Source organism: Bubalus kerabau, chromosome 4 (assembly GCF_029407905.1).
Source record: "Bubalus kerabau isolate K-KA32 ecotype Philippines breed swamp buffalo chromosome 4, PCC_UOA_SB_1v2, whole genome shotgun sequence".
NCBI classification, from domain to species: Eukaryota; Metazoa; Chordata; class Mammalia; order Artiodactyla; family Bovidae; genus Bubalus; species Bubalus kerabau.
Window position 1 is genome coordinate 49,018,026 of NC_073627.1, and position 7,912 is coordinate 49,025,937.

Genomic DNA, 7,912 nt, shown 5'->3' on the forward strand with positions numbered 1-7,912 from the left:
TGAGGATTCCATGATTCCTTCATTGAACAAACGTTTCTTTGTTGCCCATTAGACCCGTCTCTGTCACTGATGTGCATACACTGTGACTACCAGTTTTCCTCTCTGAAGCGAGTTTTGCGCATCCAACATGAGAGCGTTGGGCCAGTGGACGTGAGGGCTCTTTCGGCTCTGAGTGTTCTAAGCGGAATCAGAAGGAACTACAGAGGCTCACTCTCTGCCCCCTCATCCTCCTCCTTCTCCTGCTTCTTCCCACAATTTAGCAGAGTTGGGATAGAATGAACTTCTCCTGGCCTGGGATGCCATGTAAAACAGATGAGCCTGTTGCCATGGAGACCAGGGAACTACTTGTCTTGAGGGGATAGGAATTGGGTGGGGGGTGAAGGCAGACACGGGTGATTTACTCCTGCAATAGCCCAGCCCAGAATCTACATGAATGTTAAACGGGGTGGCTCCAGGCAACCACTCAGCCAGACGCATCAGAAACCACTTAAGATGAAAGACCCAGAACATTTGTACATCTCTTCCCCAGGGATGCCTGTGACTTTCCGGCTCCCCACCCCCACGGCACAGCCTCAGGCAGGTCAGCCCCTCTCTGGCCCAGGGGATCTGACTCAATTCTGCCTCTGGCAAAGCTAGGAGAATGCAGGGTCTGTCCTGAAGGGAGAGGGGTATGGGCAGTTCTAGAGGGCACTGGCTAGGGCAGCTGAGGGAATCTGATTTCTTGGGCTCCTTACAAAAAAAGAGGTTTCTGGCAATCATCACTGTCTAACCACAGGTGGGCTGCCCCAGGAAAGAGTGAGCTCCCCAACCCTGGAAGCATTCAAACTGGGCTGAGAAGATCCTCCATCAGTGACTCTGTGAGGCATAACACCTGCTTTGTAGGATTTTCTGGAAAGGATTAAAATGAAGCAAGGTACCTAAAGTGCTTAGTACAGTACCTAGCCCATATTGAATATCTGACAAGTGGTTATTATTAATATTCTATAATTAGTAAACCTACAGTGAAATGGGTGCTCCCCATCAGTGACTCTCAGGATGACTTCCTGATGACTTCCCCATAAAGCAGGAGATAGAGCCTGGTAGCTTCCAAAGGCAGCTCTTTCAATTCTGATATCTTGTAATAGCAGAGGCAAAAGAAGAATAATGGTTACAAGCAGGTGTTTTGGAGTCAGACAGACCTGGGCTCAGGTCCCAGGTCTGCATCTTACTTGCCATGTGACCTTAAGCGAGTTAACTTCCTCTGAACCTCTATTTCCTTACCTGTAAAATGTGAGGCATAACACCTGCTTTGTAGGATTTTCTGGAAAGGATTTAAACGAAGCAATGTAACTAACGTGCTTAGTACAGTACCTAGCCCATATTGAATATCTGATAAGTGGTTATTGTTAGTATTCTATAATTACTAAACCTACAGTGAAATGGGAGCTCCCCAGATGCATGTTTTTTTTTTAATATTCTATTTATTTGGATGTGCCAGGCTGAGGTTTAGCTGTGGCACATGGGATCTCCCATCTTCGATCCTTGGTGTGGCATGAGAACTCTTAGTTTCAGGATGTGGTATCTAGTTTCCTGACCAAGAATTGAGTCCAAGCCCCTCTACATTGAGAGCTCAGAGTCTTAGCCACTGGACCACTAAGGAAGTCCCTCCCCAGCTGTTTGAATTGGATTTGGCCAAGACAGTTGGCTTCTGCTCTGCCATTTACTGTGTAATCGTGGGCCAATTTCTTAATCTCTCTGAGTCTCAATTCCCTCATCAGTATAATGAGGCTGAAGTAGTGCTCACCTCCTAGAGTTATGGTGAGGATTGAGTTGTGATTAGGATTGAGGTAGCCATGTGCTACCATCACCATCTTTGTCTCATCCTTGTCCTCGACTCTGGCTGTCTCCTCAACGCTTTGTACTTATTAGGGCTGAGAGATTGATTTAGAGACAGTGGTTCCTGAGTGAGACAATGACGCTTCAAAATTTAGTGGAGATGACAGAGGCTGAAAGGAAGAAAAAGGAAAGGAGGCAGCCTGAAGGAAGGCCCAAGAGAGCAAAGCTGGCAACAAACTGGTAACAACAAAATTGGTGATGGAGAAGAAGAAGGACTCACCAGTAGCTCTACACTTGTAGGGAAAGGAGGGGGACTGAGAGAACAGAAGGAAAAGAGGCCAGTGGGAATAAGGAGGAGTGGAGACTCCCAATCTTCATACAACGTAAATGTTCCTTATTCAGTTGGCAGACGTGTCTTGAGCACCTACAGTGCATTAGGCAGTAACAATATACATATGAACAGACATGTCCCTGATCTTAGAGGAAATGTTTTCAGCTTTTCACTGTTGACTATGGTGTTAGCTGTTGGTTTGTGGTATATGGCCTTTATTATGTTGAGGTATGTTCTCTCTATGCCCACTTTCTGGAGAGTCTTTTTTTTTTTTTTTCCATCATAAATGGGTGCTGAATTTTGTCAGAAGTTTTTAGTGCATCTATCAAGATGATCATATGACTTTTATTCTTCAATTTGTTGATGTGCTGTATGGCACCGATTGATTTGCCAATATTGAAAAATCCTTGCCTCCCTGGGATGAATCCCTCTTGATCATGGTATATGATCCTTTTAATGTATTGCTGGATTCAGATTGCTAGTATTTTTTTGAGGATTTTTGCAGGGGAAAAAATGTTTATGCCAAAATAAAAGGGAGAAAAATAAAGCAAGAAAAACTAAGGGAAAAAAATATGAGGACTAAAGAATGGCTAAGATTCTGTGCTCCCAATGCAGGGGGCCGCGGTTCTATCCCTGGTTGGGGAACTAGATCCCACACACTGCAACTAAAGATCCTCATGCCACGATAAAGACTGAAAGTCTTGCGTGCCACAACTAAGACCCTGTGCAGCCAAATAAATAAATACAAAAAAAAAAAAAAATATGAACAGACATGGTTCCTGCCCCCAAGAACTTTGTAGTATCAGTGGGGGTAGCAAAGATATCCCAAATACATGCAATGACATTAACAGCTGCTTTACCCACATTATCTGTTAGCTGCTGAACCAGGAAACGATTGATTTCACCAGGCTTCAAGGAGAAAGTGAGTGAGAAAGAAAGTGAAATCGCTGAGTCATGTCTGACTCTTTGCGACCCCATGGACTGTAGCCTACCAGGCTCCTCTGTCCATGGGATTTTCCAGGCAATAGTACTGGAGTAGATTGCCATTTCCTTCTCCAGGGGATCTTCCCAACCCAGGGATTGAACCGGGGTCTCCCGCATTGTAGACAGATGCTTTACCGTCTGAGCCACCAGGGAAGCCAAGGTACTCATCAATTGAGTAGAAGCTTTCCAGGAAGACTAGGGGAAACATACTCTGTCTGAAAGGAAAGCGTGAGAAAAATACCAGTGAGTGAAAAGCTATGTCACATCCTAGACTTAAAAGTCTCTCTGATATTCAAGACTATCAGATCCAGAATTGAGGCTGGAGATGTCTCAAGGCACAGTGGCCAGGACAACAGTGTGGATCATAATACAGAAAGAGGGAAGGGTCAAGAAGAGTGTTACATCGGGGTGTGGTAACCTGAAAGGGCAAGAGATAGGAGTTTACAGTATGGGTTTGGAACCAGACACATAAGAGGAAAGTTCGATTGGAGAAAATCAAGGACAATTCTTCCTTCAAGGTAGGAGGGAAGGAAGAAAGTAAAAAAAAAAAGCAAAACACTTTGATTTAGAGGGTGGGAACTGACAGGCCTAGGAAGTCCACCCTTGGCCTTTCCAGAAAAGTCAGAGGCAAGGACATTAGTTAAAACAAAAAAACTAGGGAGGGTTAAGGGGCCCAGCCAAGCTAGATTATCAAGGAAAAAAAACACAATTCCTAATATCAGGAACAAAAGAGGGACTATTACTACATTTCCTATAGACATTAGAAAGGTAAATAAGAACACCATAAACAACTTAAACCAACTGGATGCATTCTTTGAGAAATACAAGTTTCTAAGACTGACACAAGATAAAATAGAAAAAGATAAATAGCCCTATATCTATTAAATAAAGGGAATTTTTTGTCAAAAAAATCTTCCCATAAACAAAATTTCCACATGGATGATTTCACTATGAAATTTCATCAAATATGAAAGAAAGAAATAGTCAATCCTACACAAACTCAGAAAATGGAGGAAGATGAATATTTCTAACTTGTTTCATGATGCCAGATTAACCGTGATATTAAAACCGAACAGAGAAATTACAAAAAGAGGCAAAAAATGACAAAATAATATCCATCACAAACTTAAGTCAAAAATCCTTAACAGATTATGAGCAAGTAAAATCCAGCAATACACAAAAATAAAAATACATTATGACCAAGGTTTGTCCTGAGAATGAAAAATTGTCTGAACACTCAGTATAATTCACTATATTAACAGAATAAAGAAGAAAACCCAGATGATTGTTTTTATAAAATTCAATGCCTGTTCATCATGTTTTAAAGAAAATTAGGAAGAGAAGGAATTTATTCAATCTGAGAAAGGACATCTATGAAAAACCTACAGCTAACATCATATTCAATGTGATTTAATAGCCATTCCCCTTAAGGTCAGGAACAAAGCAAGCCTGCTGGCCACTTCATTACCTCTATTTAACATTTCATTGAAGGTTTTAGCTAGGGCAACAAGACAAGATAAAAGAATAAAAAACACAAAAATCAGAAAGGAAGAAGTAAAACTGTATATGAAGACTGCATAATTGTTTCTGTAGAAAATCCCTACTACTACTACTACTAAGTCGCTTCAGTCGTGTCCGACTCTGTGCGACCCCATAGACGGCAGCCCACCAGGCTCCCCCGTCCCTGGGATTCTCCAGGCAAGGACACTGGAGTGGGTTGCCATTCCCTTCTCCAATGCATGAAAGTGAGAAGTGAAAGTGAAGTTGCTCAGCTGTATCTGACTCTTAGCGACCCCATGGACCGCAGCCCACCAGGCTCCTCTGTCAATGGGATTTTCCAGGCAAGAGTACTGGAGTGGGGTGCCATTGCCTTCTCTGAGAAACCCTAGGAATCTATAAAATAGCAACTAGAACTAAGAACTGAATTGAGCAAAGTCACAGAATAAAAGAGCCACACTCATAGATCCATCATATTCCCCTACACCGGCAGCAATGAAATCTTTTTTTCGGAAAATGAAATCTTTTTTTTCTTATTTTTTTAAATTTCCACTCCCTCTTGAATCTCTCTCCCACCCACCCCATCCTACCCCTGTGGGTCATCACAGAGCACCGAGCTGAGCTCCCTGTGCTGTACACCAGCTTCCCACTAGCTGTCTGTTTCACACACAGTAGAGTGTATATGCCAATGCTACTCTCCCAATTTGCTTCACTCTCCTCTTCCCCCTCTGTGTCCACATGTCTGTTGAAAGTGAAATCTTTAAAAATTCCATTTACACTAAAAAGGCAAAAAAAAAAAATTAAAATACTTAGGAATAAGTTTAACAAAAGATATGTAAGACCTACACATTGAAAATGATCCCCTCAAAATACTAGATAAATTAAAGAGAACTGAAATAAATGTTCCCGTATGAGAAGACTCAATGTTATTCAAATGTCAGTTCTCTCCAATTTGACATAGTCAACAGAATCTCAATCCCAATTTCCAGCTGACTTTATTTGTAGAAATTTATAGGCTCATTCTAAAATGTACATGGAAATGCAAATGACCGAGAATGCCCCAGGTAATCTTGATAAAGGAAAGTAAAGTTGGAGAATTTACACTACCTAATTTCAAGGCTTGCTATAAAACTGGCGCACCATCATCAAGACTTTATGATGTACAGAGAGAGACATGTCATTCAGTGGGACAGAATAGAGAGCCCAGAAATAGACCCACATTTAAACGGTCATTTGACTTTTCAAGGAAGAACTGAAGTAATTCTACGGATAAAGCAGTTCTTTTCAACAGGTGTGGCTACAACAACTGGCCATCAATATAAGAAAACATGAATATCGACCTCTATCTTACACTAATATACATAAAATTTAATTTGAGATGAATCGTTCCCTGGTGGTTTAGACAGTAAAGAATCTTCCTGCAATGCAGTTGACCCAGGTTTGATCCCTGAGTTTAGAAGATTTCTTAGAGAAGGGAATGGCAACCGCCTCCAGTATTCTTGCCTGGAGAGTCCCATGGACAGAGAAGCCTGGCGGGCTACAGTCCATGGGGTCGCAATGAGTCAGATATGACTTAGCGACTAATACTTTGACTTTCATAGATCTAATCTCAAAAGCTAAAACTATAAAATTTCTGAAAGAAAACATAGAATATCTTCATCGCCTGGAGACAGGCAAAGGTTTCTTAGAAAGGAGGCAAAAAGTAATAATAATCAAAAGAAAATATGATGATGTAGATTTCATAAAAATTTATGACTCCTGATCATCAAAAACATAGTTAAGAAAATGATGATATGCAAAGGCTGCAAACAGCAGCCTCCTCAATAGTATATGCAACCTGTTGCTTGCATAGACTGCCCTAAGAGATCCTAGAGACCATGCTTTCCAATGAACATTTATGTCTGACTTCATGTTGTCACCAGGCAATGCTTCAGACAGGTATTCAGGTGTCTTCAGAAAGCTCCAGGGCACAGTGACCAGGGTCCACATTTTCCAAGTCATCAAGTCTGTCACCCCAAGCTGCAGGACTAGAAGCATGGTTGAGGTTCTACACAGGGCCTGGTTCAAGTTCCCTGGTTGCCAGAAGATCCATGTCTCCAAGAAGTGAGGCTTTACCAAGTGCAATGCAGATGAATTTGAAGCTATGGCAGCTGAAACGTGGATCATCCTGGATGCCACGGGGTCAAATACCTTCCTATTCATGATCCCATAGATGAATGGGGAGCCCTGCACTCTTAAGGGCTTTGGCACTGCTCCCTCCTTACTCACACCCACCAATAGACCCAACTTCCTGTTCAAAAAATAAAATGGATAACAAGTCACAGACTAGTAGAAGACAGTGCAGAACACTCCATTAAAGGACTTGCATCAAGTATATATAAAGGGCTGCTGCTGCTGATGCTACTGCTAAGTCGCTTCAGTCATGTCCAACTCTGTGCGACCCCATAGACAGCAGCCCACCAGGCTCCCCAGTCCCTGGGATTCTCCAGACAAGAACGCTGGAGTGGGTTGCCATTTCCTTCTCCAATGCATGAAAGTGAAAAGTGAAAGTGAAGTCGCTCAGTCGTGTCCGACTCTTAGTGACCCCATGGACTGCAGCCCACCAGGCTCCTCCGTCCATGGGATTTTCCAGGCAAGAGTACTGAAGTGGGGTGCCGTTGCCTTCTCCTATATAAAGAGCTACAATGCAATAAATAAAACATGACCAACCCAGGAAAAAGAAGGGTAGATGTTTGAACAGACTTTTCACAATAAGTTAGGTGTACTGAACGCATGTCTGCTCTACGACCCAGCAATTCCACTTCCAGGCATTCACCCAAAAGAAAGGAAGACATAGGTCCACAAAAAGATGTATACAAGAACATTCATGGCCACTTCATTCATGGTAACCCCTGGAAAACAACCTCAAATAAACTGCTCATGAAGACAGATGGATACACAAATTGTTAACCACTTCCTGATGATACAAAATGGACAAAGTATTAACACATGCAACAAAATGAATGAATCTTGGACTTCCCTGGTGGCCCAGTGGATTTGAACCCAATGCAGGGGACATTGGTTCGATCCCTGGTCCAGGAAGATTCCACATGCTGTGGAGCAACTAAGCCTGCACGCCACAACTACCGAGCCTGTGCTCTAGAGCCCAGGAGCCGCGACTACTGAAGCACACGCACCTAGAGCCTGCGCTCCACAGGAGAAGCCATCGTGATGAGAAGCCCATGCCCTGCAATGAAGAGTAGCTCCAACTCGCCGCAGCTAGAGAAAGCCCACACAAAGCAACAG

At 42.7% G+C, this 7,912-nt stretch overlaps 1 pseudogene; it reads left to right on the forward strand.

Moving 5' to 3' along the window:
• The first annotated feature begins 6,357 nt into the window (after nucleotides 1–6,357).
• On the forward strand, nucleotides 6,358–6,507 carry LOC129651920 (uncharacterized; annotated as a pseudogene).
• The last annotated feature ends 1,405 nt before the right edge of the window (nucleotides 6,508–7,912 follow it).